This window comes from Prosopis cineraria, unplaced genomic scaffold (assembly GCF_029017545.1).
Source record: "Prosopis cineraria cultivar Desert tree isolate PC_DT_omini unplaced genomic scaffold, ASM2901754v1 PC465, whole genome shotgun sequence".
NCBI classification, from domain to species: Eukaryota; Viridiplantae; Streptophyta; class Magnoliopsida; order Fabales; family Fabaceae; genus Prosopis; species Prosopis cineraria.
Genome location: NW_026555790.1, coordinates 31,020 through 46,303, shown reverse-complemented (window position 1 = coordinate 46,303; position 15,284 = coordinate 31,020). Strand labels below are relative to the sequence as shown.

The 15,284-nt window shown below is 30.9% G+C and overlaps 1 pseudogene; it reads left to right on the top strand.

The window, feature by feature from the left end:
• The first annotated feature begins 3,900 nt into the window (after positions 1 to 3,900).
• On the top strand, positions 3,901 to 9,822 carry LOC129297204 (WAT1-related protein At1g68170-like; annotated as a pseudogene).
• The last annotated feature ends 5,462 nt before the right edge of the window (positions 9,823 to 15,284 follow it).

The following is a 15,284-nucleotide window of genomic DNA, read 5'->3' as shown; positions in this document are numbered from 1 at the left end:
TATGTATGTATGTATGTAATTGCACTACTAAATATGAAGGAGTTATTTAACAGACAGCCCTAAATTTGGCAAAGCCCTTTGTCTTCAACACATAGTATAGAAAAAGAAATAGTAGAGAAGAAAATAAAATAGACTCAATATAGTACCAATGCGCATGAGCTTGTAAGGTTCTAATTGGATTCATTCCATGTCTAAACTCATGAGCTAGCTAGTAGCTAGTCTATATTCACAAAAAGAGAAAATCAGATAAAGCACATATGTATATGTGGATGTATATGTATATATAGTTTCCCTAAAAATGATTGTTTTATGTAATTTGACCCTTATTTAAATGGTTCAGGATTGGACCTTTAAACCCCTGCCGTTAACAAAAATTAAACTTAACCATTAATTGACCATAAAAAATCTCAAAAATTATAGAAAATGATTCAAATTAAGTTTTCAGAAAAAGATCAATAAAATTTTGGTCTTGTTCTATCATGCCCCAAAATAAGGGGTGACCGGCATAGGATGTGAACCACATCATATATATCGTAAGTCATAAAGTCAAGGTTTATTTTATTTAATTAAAATGTACTCAGTTATTCACTAACATTTTAATACTATTGATACTAATCATTATAATAATTATTTCAACATTTTGTAAAAATTTTGATAGAACCTCCTCTGTAAATAAGATCTCTCAAAAATTCTGTATCACCAAAATTTTCCTTAAACATATATTAATCAGGAGCTCGGCTCCTTCCACCAGCAGACAAAATGTATAATAAACTAAGGATTCTAATTATAAGTTATTTGGAGCACCTAATCATATATCTCATGACATAACATATAAATTTCATATTTATATCCATAAGACATATTTACAGAACAAGCCTTCATTCTGTTTTGCAAACATCCATCATTGGTAAGCAAGATGTACAGTGTCAATTATGCTATCTGAGACCAAAATAATTTTTCAATGAATAACGTCCCAACTAATAAATAATTTAACATGAATAAATAGAAAATTTAAAATAATCATGTAAGCTAAAGAAACAATAATTTCCATAAAAAAATGTATAAACTTCAGAATAAAATGGTTATATAAAATTTTGAATAAAATCTTAAACTATTGAGCTATCATAGCAAATGTTAATATCACTTGATTTTAAGAAGTTACGTAAATGAAATAAAGACTTGTAAATAAATTACTAAATAAAAACTAATGGAGTATAAATCATCAAATAATTGGATTCATAATTATAGGAACTTATTAGAATAATTAACAAACGTGGGCACACAGTCCACGAGAATAAATAACCAAATGTGGCTTGTGCTATGAAGACAAATGTGGACACACAGTCCATAAGAGTAAGTAACCAAATGCAGTCGAAGCTACGAAATAATTGTGGACATATAGTCCACGAGGGTAATGCTAACCAAACGTGGCTCAAAGCCACGAAATCAAACGTGAGTACAATGCTCACGAATAACCATCCCCCTATTCCAGCACCTCCTATAAGCACTCTGCTAGCTAGGTGAACCATGACGCTCTAAGGGCTAACGGAACTGCCGTTAGCAATCAGTGTTCTGTACAAAATTCTCTTCAAATCCATTTTATAACATGCAAGAAAATCATCACTTTCACAATAAAATTTTCATTTTCAAAGTCAAACTCGCATGAATCATTCTCTGTATCAATCCAATGTTCGATAGAATGAAATCTCATAATCAAAGTCCAAACTTATATTTATTAATTAATTAAAATTTCAAAACTATTCAATAACCACATCGTCATTACTAAAACAATTTTGCAAACAAATGTACTATTATAGTAAAGGAAATCTTTATTGAAAAATCAGTTGGGACGCTATCCACTTACCTATAATATGCCCGAGTATCAGAATTCATTTCTTAGAACTTCAATCAACTCTTCCTTCCTCTTAGCATCCTCTTCAATATAAAGAAAGATTTAATGGCCTTACTTTAGTTAAATAAGTTATTTTCCAATATTGAAAACACTATAGTGAATTGGTTTCAAATCATTATAATTTAATCAACCAAGTCTTAATTTCTTCTGTCCTTTTAATACTTTACATGCCTACTTCCCCATCCAACAAATTGCTTATACTTTAATTTGTTTTCCCAACCATTCTTTGAATTATGTAACTAAACATTAATCAGGGTGCGTATAAGCACATCTACACACACACACACCCCCACATTTACTCTCTCAAGTCATTGAACATCTTTCATGCATATTAAGATTAAATAATTAAACAACATTAATGTTTGTAAGTATCAACCATATGACTCTCAAGAGCTTAGCTAATCAATTCTTCCTTAAATCTCAAGTTAATGCATCAATAACCTATACCAAGTATGCTTATAAAAAAATTAGTGAAAATTTAGAAAAATACATATTCAAGCAGAGTCCACCTAATAAACATTTCATCTAACAACTTGTAAACATCAAATCTTAACCTATAATTCCAAACTAATTTCTTATCAAATATCATTCTAACAGTTTCTATGTTAATTTCAAGTTTATCAAACTTCTAACAAAAAAATTAATAATAATTAGTTCAAATATGAAAAGGTTACCCACCTTGCCTCTTACAATAATCAAAGGGCTTAAAGCATAGTTTCCTATTGAAAATTAAAGTTTCAACTGGATCACACCCCACCTATTCTCCTCTTCCACGCTCAGGAGCAAGAAATAACTAATTGCAACCCCAATCAAACAATACACATGCACACACAATTGGCGAAGGAAAAGAACTAAATCTCCTACCTTGAACCAGCAACGACGTGAGCAGAGAAGGAGGAGAAAGAACCTACGACACTGCACAAGGAAGAGGGAGAAGACCATTCGATGCATCCTTTCACAGCATCAAAAACAGAGGAGGGGAACTGAAATTCAAAGCCCACATGCACACCAAACAACGTCACAACAAGGAAGAGGGAAGCGATTGACATCACACCTGGGAGAACTCACAGCCAAACTCCTTGCAACGGCAGACGAAGCTTATAGACTCATCAACACTGACGACATATGAGAATAGATAAAGAAGACGGAGAAGATGGATGGAGAAGATAGAGAAGCTTGAAATTTCTAGATCCAGGATTTCTCTCCCTCTCTCCCCTCGTGCTTTGTTCTTGACCGACAAAGGAAAGGAAATTTAAAGAGATAAAGTTTATTAGGAAAAATTATAAGAAACCCAATGGATATTTTCTAAAATCGCACAAGAGGTAAGGGCATTTTGGTAACTTCGTTCAATGCCAACAAAAAATGAAATTTCCATTAGTATAGGTAAGATTCGAACCCCATACCTCCAAATAACAACTGACATAGTTTCCACTGAACCATTACTCCCTATTTATTATATAACTAAAAAAAATAAAATATAATATCAATTGAAAAAAAAATCATTTAATTTATTTATCATTTCATTTATCTTTTTTTTTAAATTTTTTTAGGGCTATTACATGTTGTGTAATTTTGATTTTATTTACTATTATTTTTTATTAATTAACGGTCAAAATTAATTTTTCTTAACGCAGGAGTGTATGACTTACTCATTAATTTCTATTTTAAAAATATTCATATAATTTCTTACCTTGGAATTTCCAAACTCAAAATATAATTGCAAATATGTTGGCAAAAAAAAAATCTAATTGCAAATATAATGGTAAACAATTATTAGTTTGAATCTATATATATGTATCGTATTTATCTACTAAAAGAAGTTATTCTTTCCTCAACAATGGTTTGCTTTTTTTCTTTTATAAGTTTTTTTCTCTAGACATGGTTTGTTTGATATTATTCTGGGACAAATAAATTAAATAAAGTAACTAATATTATGATGATATATGAATTGTTATATACGTGGAGGATCATTGTCGCAAAACTTATACATGGAAGCACTGGCTTTAACATCAGCAACATTTGCTACAGTGATGGCCAACCTTGTTCCAGCCATCACCTTTATAATGGCTGTTTGTTTCCCGTGAGTGTCCTTGCATTTAGAACTTTCTTTCTTCTTTTTTTATTTTAGCACAATTTCTTATATTTCTTAGTCCTATCCTTCATTTCTCATTGTTCTTTTCTCACAAATATATAACTTTGATTAATTAGGTTTAAACGTTGAGCACCTTTCTGATTTCATGCCCACATAAATTTCCTTCTTTTATGGTTCTTTGTGTGAACCTTTTTCTTTTTTCCTCCAACCAACTTTCTTGCAATTTTGTTTATGAGGAAATGCAATTCTTGGTTACTAAATGTTTAATTCATTATCAATTCAATCCCTGAACTTTGCAAAACAATTTAATCCTTACAGTTTCTTAACTCAAAACAATAATTTTTTTATTCACTACAACTCATTCCCTATATTTCTTTAAATCAAAAAACTAAAGGAGCTAAATCAATAATTGAGCAAATGTTTAAAGAGTAAATTAAATTGCTACACAATACTATCACCACAAATTAGCATATGAAAATTACAAATCATGAATTATATTATAATATGACTTATTTATGAAATTATGATGAATAGCTTGGAAAGTTGGGTTTACGAACAGCATCAGGAAAAGCCAAGATTGTTGGAACAATGATAGGAATAAGTGGGGCTATGATTCTAACATTTTTCAAAGGTTTAGAAATACACACAGGCTCTTTCCACGCCACACTCATGCATCATCGTAATGGACACGAGGTATCACTGCAGTCTTCCTTTGATAGTAACACCCTCTTAGGTGGTCTTTGCACTCTAGGAAGCCACTCTAACACTACTACAGAATACTTCCTTACTTGACGGTTATTTTAAAAATTCTTTGACGGTTTTTAATCGTCAAGTAATGGGACATCATATATTTATTTGACAGTTAAAAATTGTCAAATATTTTAGAGACCACTTGATAGTTTAAATAACAGTCAAGTAATCACTTAAACATTATCGTATACTGTATCAATATACTTGACGGTTATTATGAAATAACCATCAAGTATTTAGTAATATTTGACGGTTATTTCGAAACAATTGTCATATATATTTTCACAAATTCTGTGTGCCAAATATTTGATAATTGTCAAATAAGTATGCATACTTGACGGTTATTTCGAAATAACCATCAAGTAAAGTTGTAGTTGATGTTTCTTTCTAAATAACTGTCAAGTATTTATAATGTGCTTTTTTTTTTTAAAGTTGGGGGCTCCTTTTCAAGCAGTCCCCTACAAATACAAAGCAATCAGATATATATACTAGCCAGCTAATAATAAAAAACAATTGAATCATTATTTATATTAAAATTACAATCCAAATATCTTTAATCTCCTATATCTACCTATACCCTAAACCCGATGCCATAAAAAATCTATAACTTTGCCTACTTTACAAGTTAAAATTTCAAACTTAATTGGCCTCAAACATAAAATTGACCAAAAAATAAATAAATGTGTATACCAAAACTAATTGGGTCTAACCACTGCTACTATTCACATGTTAAACACGGCCTGAGCTACCTCTTCAAAGGTTTCCTCAATATGTGCAGCTACATACCTTAATTATACTCAATCAAGTTACCCAACAAAAATTGATATAAAAATTTTATCCCAAAAAATTCGACAGCATAATAACTTAAAAAAAGAGTTTTTCAGGTTTTGAACCCTCTCTTTATTCAAAAATTCCATCATTCACAATTCACATATAATACTTATACCCAATCAAATTATCCATAGCAACAATTAATACAAAAATTTTGTCCTATAAATTCAATACAAGTAATCATATCTAATCAAGTTATCCAACAACAAAATTAATCACCATCACCACAACAAGGGAAGCAAATTTTAACAAATTCATATAATACCCAACAGTAAATTAATTTTCATATAATCTTAAATTTAATTTTGTAACTAACAAAGAACTAAAAACCAAAGCCTATATACATTCAATCACAAATCATGGTTCTAATGAACAAAAAATTCATATTCCAATTGTTAATTCCAATCAACTCCCTAATTACAATTAATTGATAACAATACCACAAGGAAGAAGGATAGGCCAACTTACTTAAGAGAGGCAGAGCACGAGGATGAAGAAGAAAAGCAGGGGAAGGAGGAAAGAAGACAACTCGCATTTTGCACTGTTGAAAAGCAAGTAGGGGAATTTGAAGTCAGATTTATCCTAAATACTAGACTCAAAAATGAATTAAACAGATGAATGAGAAATTAAACTTACATATGAAAAATGGAGAACAAACCCAAAATGCCCGAAATGAAGACTTCGATGAATGAACAACACACGAACCCTAAAAAATGGAACCCATGAGCAAAACCCACGAAGAATCGAGTCCAAATCTGTGTTTTTAGGCTATTTTGGTGACGAAAAATGATTTTCAAGCACTCTGGGTGTGTTTTCAAAAATGTTTAAGTTGCAGAAATGTGAAAATGAAAGGTTCTTGAGTGTAAATTTAAAAGGCAATATTTGATGGTTATTTCATAATAACCGTCAAGTATTCCTTACTTGACACTTGTTATTAAATAACCGTCAAATAAAATGCAGCCATACTTGACGGTTATTAATAAACAAGCGTCAAGTAATTAATTTTTTTTTATTTTTTCATTTAAATTATTTATTTGATTCTTGTTTACAAATAACCATCAAGTATACCAAAATATACTTGACGGTTATTAGCAAACAAGTGTCAAATATATTTATAAAAAATTCAAATATGGGATGCAGATATATTTGACGATTACGTGAATATAACCATCAAATATGTACTAAATACTTGACGGTTATTTTGAAACAACTATCAAGTATTTACCGCCTTTTTTATTTGTTGTTTTACACTTATAACTGCTAAATATAAGGTGTCATATTTAGCTTATTCTATTGTAGTGTAGTTATGCTCTATGGCTTATTATTTAGGTCTGCTTTCTCAATATATGATCATTTTACTTCTTTTACTTGTCATTTTTCATTTTATTACATATTAAACATATTTTTTCTTTGGGTTATTGCATTAATATAGACAAAGATGAGTGAAAGTTACCCATGTCATTACTCTAGCACAGCTTTGATGAGTGTGGTTGTAGCAATCATATCTATTGTTTTTGCTCTCTCTCTTGAAAGAGATATGACTCAATGGAAGTTGTGTTGGAGTGTTAGGCTTCTTACTATAGCTTACTCGGTATATATGTCATTATTGTTCATATTAATATGAGAAGTTTTTTTTTTTGGATTAATCAATTTTTGTTAGTGTGGTGAATTTTAATAATAATAATGAATATAGGGAATAGTTGTGTCTGGTGTAATGGTAGTGGTGATGTCATGGTGTATGCACATGAGAGGCCCTGTTTATGTATCTGCTTTCAATCCTCTCATGCTTGTCTTTGTAGCCTTGGCTGGTTGTTTCATGTTAGATGAGAAGCTACATCTTGGAAGGTACGTACTTCTTTTGCTTGATTTTATAAGATTTTTTTTTTTACATAGTTTGATCTTTTTCTTTTGGCTAGATATGTAATTTGATGTTATAATATAGGATGTTTTAAAAAATAATGATTCATTAATAAAGCTTATTCTAAAATAATGATTCTTTCTTGCCTTCACTCTAATAAAAAAAAAATTAGATTTCAAATTATATTATTAATTGATTTTATTGATATTTGTAATTTTAAAAAATAATTTATAAAATGAGATTGAGAGAATAAACACTTACATTTGTCCTCACTTGCAAGCTCACAAACACATGCCCACCACATATGTTTGCTTTCACAAACACTTGCTACTGTTATTTGTTCTAGTTAGTGGCACAAATGCAAATTATATACAATAACTTACTTTATAATTTATGATTTTTTACCACAAATTTGCAGTTTAATTGGAGGGGTGTTGATAATATTTGGATTATATGGAGTTCTATGGGGAAAAAGTATAGAGGTGAATCAACTTGTTGCGTCTCATAGCCTTTAAGAAATTATAGCAAGATCTTCACAGAAGATGAATGTATTCCTCATAACAACAATAATAGTAATGATATTGAAGTTGTTAGAGATAGTGAGATCTCCCATCAATCTTAAATGCAGGAGCTAGTTGAGAGGATTATTTTGGCGGCCGGTCTTTAATGTAAAACTTCAATTTACCTTATATTCCAAATTTATAACTTTTTTTTTCCCAGACTATATCCCTCTATTCGATTTCGTCACATAGTAAATGGGGATTTTCATTATTATGGGTAGTTTCCAATGCAAATGATCAAATATTCAAATGGGATATTTAAGGAAAATCAACAAAAGATTTACAAATAATTGCCTTAATTTTGCATTATCAATCGCCTTGTTTTACATTATATATAATTTCAAAGACTTTACTTGATAGAATGAAATGTCTTGGGATTACCTGATTCATCATTTATATACCTTTTTATGATTTAATTTCAGACAAAATATATTCTAATATCATAATTTATGTCTATATAATTACCAAATTAAAAACAAATTTTAAAAGCCAATAAGCTACTTTAAAATAATATATTTATATATACATAATTGTTAACTTCAACCATGATAACCTTTATTTTTTTATATTAATAAAATTGACTCTTTTTTGGCAAAAAAATAAAAAACCTGTATTTTGTCCCTTTTATTTTCTTCCTTCAATTAGCTTTGGGCTTCCTGCAATTGCAGACAATATTCACCTTAGAGAGTCTTATGGGCCAATTTATTTCTGCTGCATGATTTTTACTCCCTAAAGTTTTCATGGTGAAGCCCATGAATAGAATAGATGAAACAAGGATTCTTTGCTTAGAGAGTATCGATTAAGCATTTTTAAACTAGTTATAGAACCCATCATAACATAAATTCATAATTTATTGGTTAGATTATAGTTGAACTAGTTCTAAATATATTTTTATTTATTTTCAATTTTATATATTAAAATAATATTATAAAAATCAACAATAATAGATCCCATAAGCATAGTATTTAAATTTTGAAAAGTCAAGGCATGGGCTTCATAGTATTTAAATTTGTATCGAATGATTAGAGAAGTTGGAGAGAGTAATTAAGTCACATGTAGAGTAGTAAAGTTTAATTAGAAGAAATTAACAAGTGTTGGGCCTAATAGAAGGAGCTATAGTTTCCTAAACATGACGTTTCGGATTCGAGTTCATGTGAATATGGAAACATCTTTGAGATGGCTACAATCAATTGAACTTGACAATATTAGAATTAAACTTAGATAGGAAACCATCTAAAAAATAGCTCAAAAGAATATGGAAGATGAGTTAATTGAGGGAGGAATAAGTAATAACTAATTAATATATAGAGAAGCAAGGCTAGCGTAGAAACTTAGCCTTACCCCTTACATTTTTTGTATTATACATCATGGAGAGATTGGGTCAACTCATCAAACATCATTGTGAGATACAGCTTTGGAACCCTTGAAGATTACTACTTCAAGGCCATTTTTATCTCACCTCTTTTTCGCTAATGACCTTTTCCTTTTTCTCTTCTCAAGCTTCAATTGAGAAAATGATGATTATTAGAGACAATGAGAGGTAATATATGCTTCGTTGGACTCGCTAGCTATTTTTGTCCTAACTTGAAGAGAGTCTTGACATTGATCTCCATTCTTAGTCCAGGCTTACATGTTAAGCACTCCAAATTTAGATGAATAATGGTCACTTTCAGTATAACTTTGATTTCTCAAGATGGCCTTTATTTTTGCTGCATTTCAGTATATAGATGATGTGTTGCCTTGTGATAGATGGTCTTTGATGGGACTGCATTGTCAGGACTACAGAGGAGTACCAAGAGTGCTTGAATCTCTAATTTAGTCCTCGAGCTTCATTTGTAGCACTCTTTAATCAACAGAGAACATATTCAACATTTCCTTTTCATTTTATTTTAGGGAAGAGTCCATATAAAATAAAATCTGATGACATGTAACTTGAACAACTTTATGCAACGATGCAACCCCAAACTAATTATGTATTAACCTATACATATAATATAAATATTATATATATAATTATTATTAAATATTTTTTATAAGTTTGATTAATCTTTTTTCTTAATTAAAAAATAAATTACATTTCAATTCTAGTAGAAGTAATATTTAAAAGTAAAAATAAAGTATAAAAACATTTTATATATTTAGAAATTACTTAACTATTAATATTAATTAGTATCTTTGATGAAAAATTACTATTATTTAATTTTATTATTTTTAAATTTACTCTCAAAAGTGGGCTTTGATATTATTTTAGTAGTACATATTTAAAAAAGTCATCAAACACAAATTTATTGTATCTCTAATGTGGCTTTTAATTCTTGTGTTCACTACATATATGTACATCTATGGTGAAATTTAGTTTTTGTAGTGCGCGCGCGGCACACACACATATATAGTAGTGATCTATAGTATATTCTATAGAAGTAAAAATCAAGTAACTGACGAAGAATGTGTTTTGACATGTTTAAAAATAAAGGATTAAATTATATCTTGTGATGATGCATGTGTATTAAATGCATATTAGAAATTTTCTTTTGCCAAATTCGACATTGAATTAAACATTTGTTTAATAGAAGTGGTAACAAACTTAAAACAGCACGGCTAACTACATGATTTATTGCAATTCAGCTGCCATGCTCACAATCACAAGCTGTTTCACTCAATTTATTGCAATTACTTCCACCGTTTTTCTCTTTTATCCAAGAAAACAAGTCCACGTGGTCAGCACTTTGGGAGATTTAATCACACTTCATTTGGGACACGATAGTTTCTGCCTCACACACATCATATACGCACGTTAAAAGGAAGGGGAGCGATATTCAATCCAAAATTTCAACAAACCACTGCAACACCTAGCAACAAAATATAACAGAGGAAGAAAGTTCCACCCACACCAAGAAAGCGACGTGAACAAGGGAAAGAATTTTGGCAAGCCCAATGATGCTCTGCATACGAGAAGCAGAGCTGGAAGAAGAGGACACTTCTGTGCAAACAAGGAGGTGGAAGCAGAAGAAGATTCTCACGCACACAGCAACCGCACAGAACAATGTCAAAGAGAACAACAGCGGAGTAAGGGAGAAGGAGAAATCGTGATCTGGACCTCTAGCATGGCAAAATACGGCAGACTCAGCCACCCACGCTGGTGACAAGCTCTAAACGAAGGAGGTGGAGAACGAAGAGTTTGAAATTTCTCCCTTCTCTCTTCTGGTGTATATTGTGAAAAAAGAAGAGGAGGAAGGGAGAAAGATATTTGATGGTGAATGAGGGCACAAAGGTAATTTCATCATGAAGCCATTATAATAATAAAAAAAATCCTTCTCTTGGAAAGATTTGAACTTGGGTCCTAAGTAACTTCATCCATAATCATTTCCATTAAGCCACCAATTCATTCTTGGTAAGCTATCCCTGAACTTTATAAAAATACAATCAAATACTTTATCATTAATTTTAATCTTTTTTGTTGTTGTTAATTTAATCTTATTTAAATTCTTGGGTTGCTACATATTAATTTAAATATAACTCAATTTTTTTTCTGGGTCATTACAAGCACTTACTGATATTTACTTTTTTCTTTTATTTTAAACTAGTGTATTTTATTCATTTTATCAAGATTCATTAGTATTAGAAAAGTCTCAAGAGATTTGAGAAGAATTATGGCATTTCACGAGTGATAGTAGTATCGCTTGCCTTTAAAATTAAACTAAAGCTAACCCTAATGTAATATAGGGCTAACCCTAGGTCATTTCTCAAGGAATGATTTTAAGCCTAATTTAAAGTTATCTAGTGAAATAAATCACCCAAAATTTGAAGTTGATTAACTAATTGCTAGCCTAATTATCTAGTGAATTAAACTAGAAAACTAATCCTAATTATAAATGAAGTCGCTTCCCAATTTAAGTAGGAACTCTAGGGTATTGCTGATGGAAGACTCCTAGCCCTTTAATTAATTATGACAGCTCTCTTAACTCTCTTTCCATGGCTGAAAAATATATTTATTTAAGACAACTATCTCAAGTATTCTAGCTTTACTAATTCAATTTCCTAAATGCTATTACAAGCCCCTAGGTAACCTTACTGGCTTAGCTCTAAAATTAACTAAGTGTTTAGTTAAAATTTATTCCTATATGTCACTGTCCAAAGCTGTACCTAAGCTCAAAACTATGAAAATTCAAGTAACTCATCAAGTATTCACCACACAATTACATACTAGGTTAATACAAGATATTTTCCAAGTGAAATCACATATTACCATGTAAAAACACTAAGAGGATGAAATTTCAGCAGCATTAAGAACTTGAAATTCAAGTAAACAATCTTGTTTCAATATTACAAATTACAAACAACTATGAAACTAAAGTCAAATTGAACCACAATCAACAATAGTCATAGTATTCTAATGAAATTAAAACAAGATGAAGAAATAGTTAAGCTTAACCAGGTGAAGATTTCAAGACTCCTCTTCCATCAACTCTCCCCTAGGATTCTATGAAGAATCTAGCTAGAAAACATCAAGAAAATCTTGCTTCCTTTATGAACACCATGTGGCAGAGAGGTATGCTCCATAGTCTTGATGATTTGAGCTTCAATTCTTCCTCTAGATGCTTGGGGTGAGTTTGGCCATGATAAGGGAAGAGAATGGTGGAAGATTTGTGCCACATCCCAATACTAAAGGTATGATCATCATGAAACATGATGTGAACTCACATTCCATAGGCCTTAATCATCTAGAAATTAAGCTAAATTAGTGATATATGCAAGTTATATGTAATAGTAAGGTTCTTAATGTTTTTAAGTTTTTGTAAAAATTTCGACAGAGCTTCCCCTATAATTTGGACCACCTGAAACTTCCACAACATCTACAGAACCTGCCAATCAGACCAACAAGGAGACTAACTCCATTCTAGTAATTTTCACAATAACAAAATAAAACTTGAATCCAACTATGGTGTACGTGGAGCACTAACTTATACTTTACAAATACAAGATTTTACCAAAAAGAGTAATCACCATATACTTCCTTTATCCAAAAAGCAAGAAGGGCCCTCAATGGTCAGTTGGAGGCGTAGGGTCACTTACAATATTTGAGACCAAAAATATACTAGTGAGTAGCGTCTCAATCCAAATTTTTATAAAGAAAACATCTAAAGATAATAAATAACAAATTTAACTCTAAATAACTTAATGACATAATGAATTATTCAAAATTGGAAATAAATGATAATTCTTCATGGTAGTGTGATTGTGAATTTAGACAAGGTAGATAGAATCACATATGTGTGTATTAAAAATTTTACTGCTCACAAAATATAAAAACTTACAATAAACACAGTTGGATAAAGTACTTTCAAAAAATTTTTAAAAAATGATAATTTTAAATTTGAAAATTTAGAGGGCTTTATCAGAACGAATAACAAGCGTGGACACATAGTCTACAAGGGTAAATAACCAATCAAGCATGGACACACAGTCCACGAAAATAAGTAACCAATTAAGCATGACTGACAACCACAAATCGAGCGTAGGCATAAAGCATACAAAAATTAGCGTGAATACAATGCTCACGAATACCATCCCTCCGATCCACGTGTGTTGGCCTTCGCATGAGGTTAGCACCTCCTATAAATACCTTGCTAGCTAGGTGAACCATGGCACATCAAGGACTAACAGAATCGTCGTTAGTATCTAGCATTCTGAATCCAGTCCTCCTCAGTAAAATAAAGCACGTGTGAAGCAAGAAAAAATTTCAACTATTATTTTCCACCATTACTTGTCAACCATATAAATTATCAATAAAATCAACATTTTTTCATAAATAAAACAATTGTTAGAAAAATAAGATAAATAAAAATACTTGCACATCTACAAATGATTAATAGTAAAATCTTAAATAAGGAAATTTTATAAATACTTTACTAGAAATTTATTCAGAATGCTACCCAATCTCAATAATCTTATAATTAGACTTCCTCAATTTCCCACTTACTCGGTGATACTCCAAATTAATCACAAACCAAAATACTTTAGCTTCAGCCACACCTAAGCTCACAGATAATGCCAAAGGAGAGAAGAAAAGCTTCACCTTTACTGTTCAAACGAGAAGAAGGAGCAAAAAATTAGGGACCCTAAAAGAGAAAGACTTGAGCTCACCATACACACTTAATGTCCAGCAACTAAGGAGGACGAAAAGTGGTAGCTGAATACACACACACTATCGCTGTTAGCCTAGAACTAAGACGAACAGAAAATGATCACCCCAACTCTCCCAACAATAGATATGCAACAGTAAGGATCAAAGCAGACTAACGTTGAGCAACAGAATTGTAAACTAAAAAAAACTTAAGCTTATTATTCACACATACATGAGCCTCCACCAGCTGAGGAGGAAGAACAACTGAAGCTAAACACACACGCACACAGAACCATCGAACCTGAATGAAGGAGCAGGGAAAAATAGGGATGAATGAAGGATTCTGATCATTTCACGGGCTCAATAGAAGAGATGAACCAATGAAGCAAGTGCACGCCATCGATGAGAAGAAGAATAATTTTAAAGGTGAGGAGGAATGTTTGAAAATGATAAAAGAAATGAAATCTAAATCGGTGAAGAGAAGATACCAAAATGCTCTATTTTTACTTTCACGCAAGATATAAAAACTAAAGAAAATAAGTTTTTGGAAAATTACAAGAAAGAACACGAAGAAAATCACAATAAAAAGCACAATAAAATTACAAGAAAGGGCACTATATTTTCTTATAATTTTAAAACCAAACTTTTGCTTAAGAAAACTTTGGACCCTAGGTCCTTAGAGAAATTTCTAGCACAAATTCTCATAAACTATCCCTTTCTACTTGCTATTAAACTTATTTAAATAAAATATCTATTAGGAGAAAAAATTTTGTTTACTTTAAAATTTAGGGTTGTTATAATTTGATTGGATTTGATGGAGAAATGGTGGAAGAATAGGGGTTGGACGTGCTAGAGTGTAGAGAGAAGTAGGAAAAAATGAATAACACCAAGAATAAGAGAGAGAAAATGTGGAAGATGAATAAGATGATGATTGAATCTGATTTTGGGGCTGAATGGTGTGCAAAATGTGGTTCGGCATCAGCTGAATATTAATTAAAAAATAGGAAAAAAAATTAAAATGGAAATGGGAGCCTTGTCACACTTGCAAGGTAACACTCTCCTATTAGTTGGTAGATGATTCCAATGTGTGCCTAATTTCTCATGTGTTATCCACATCATTTCAACTGATTTGATCCCTCAAAATAATTATAATTCAT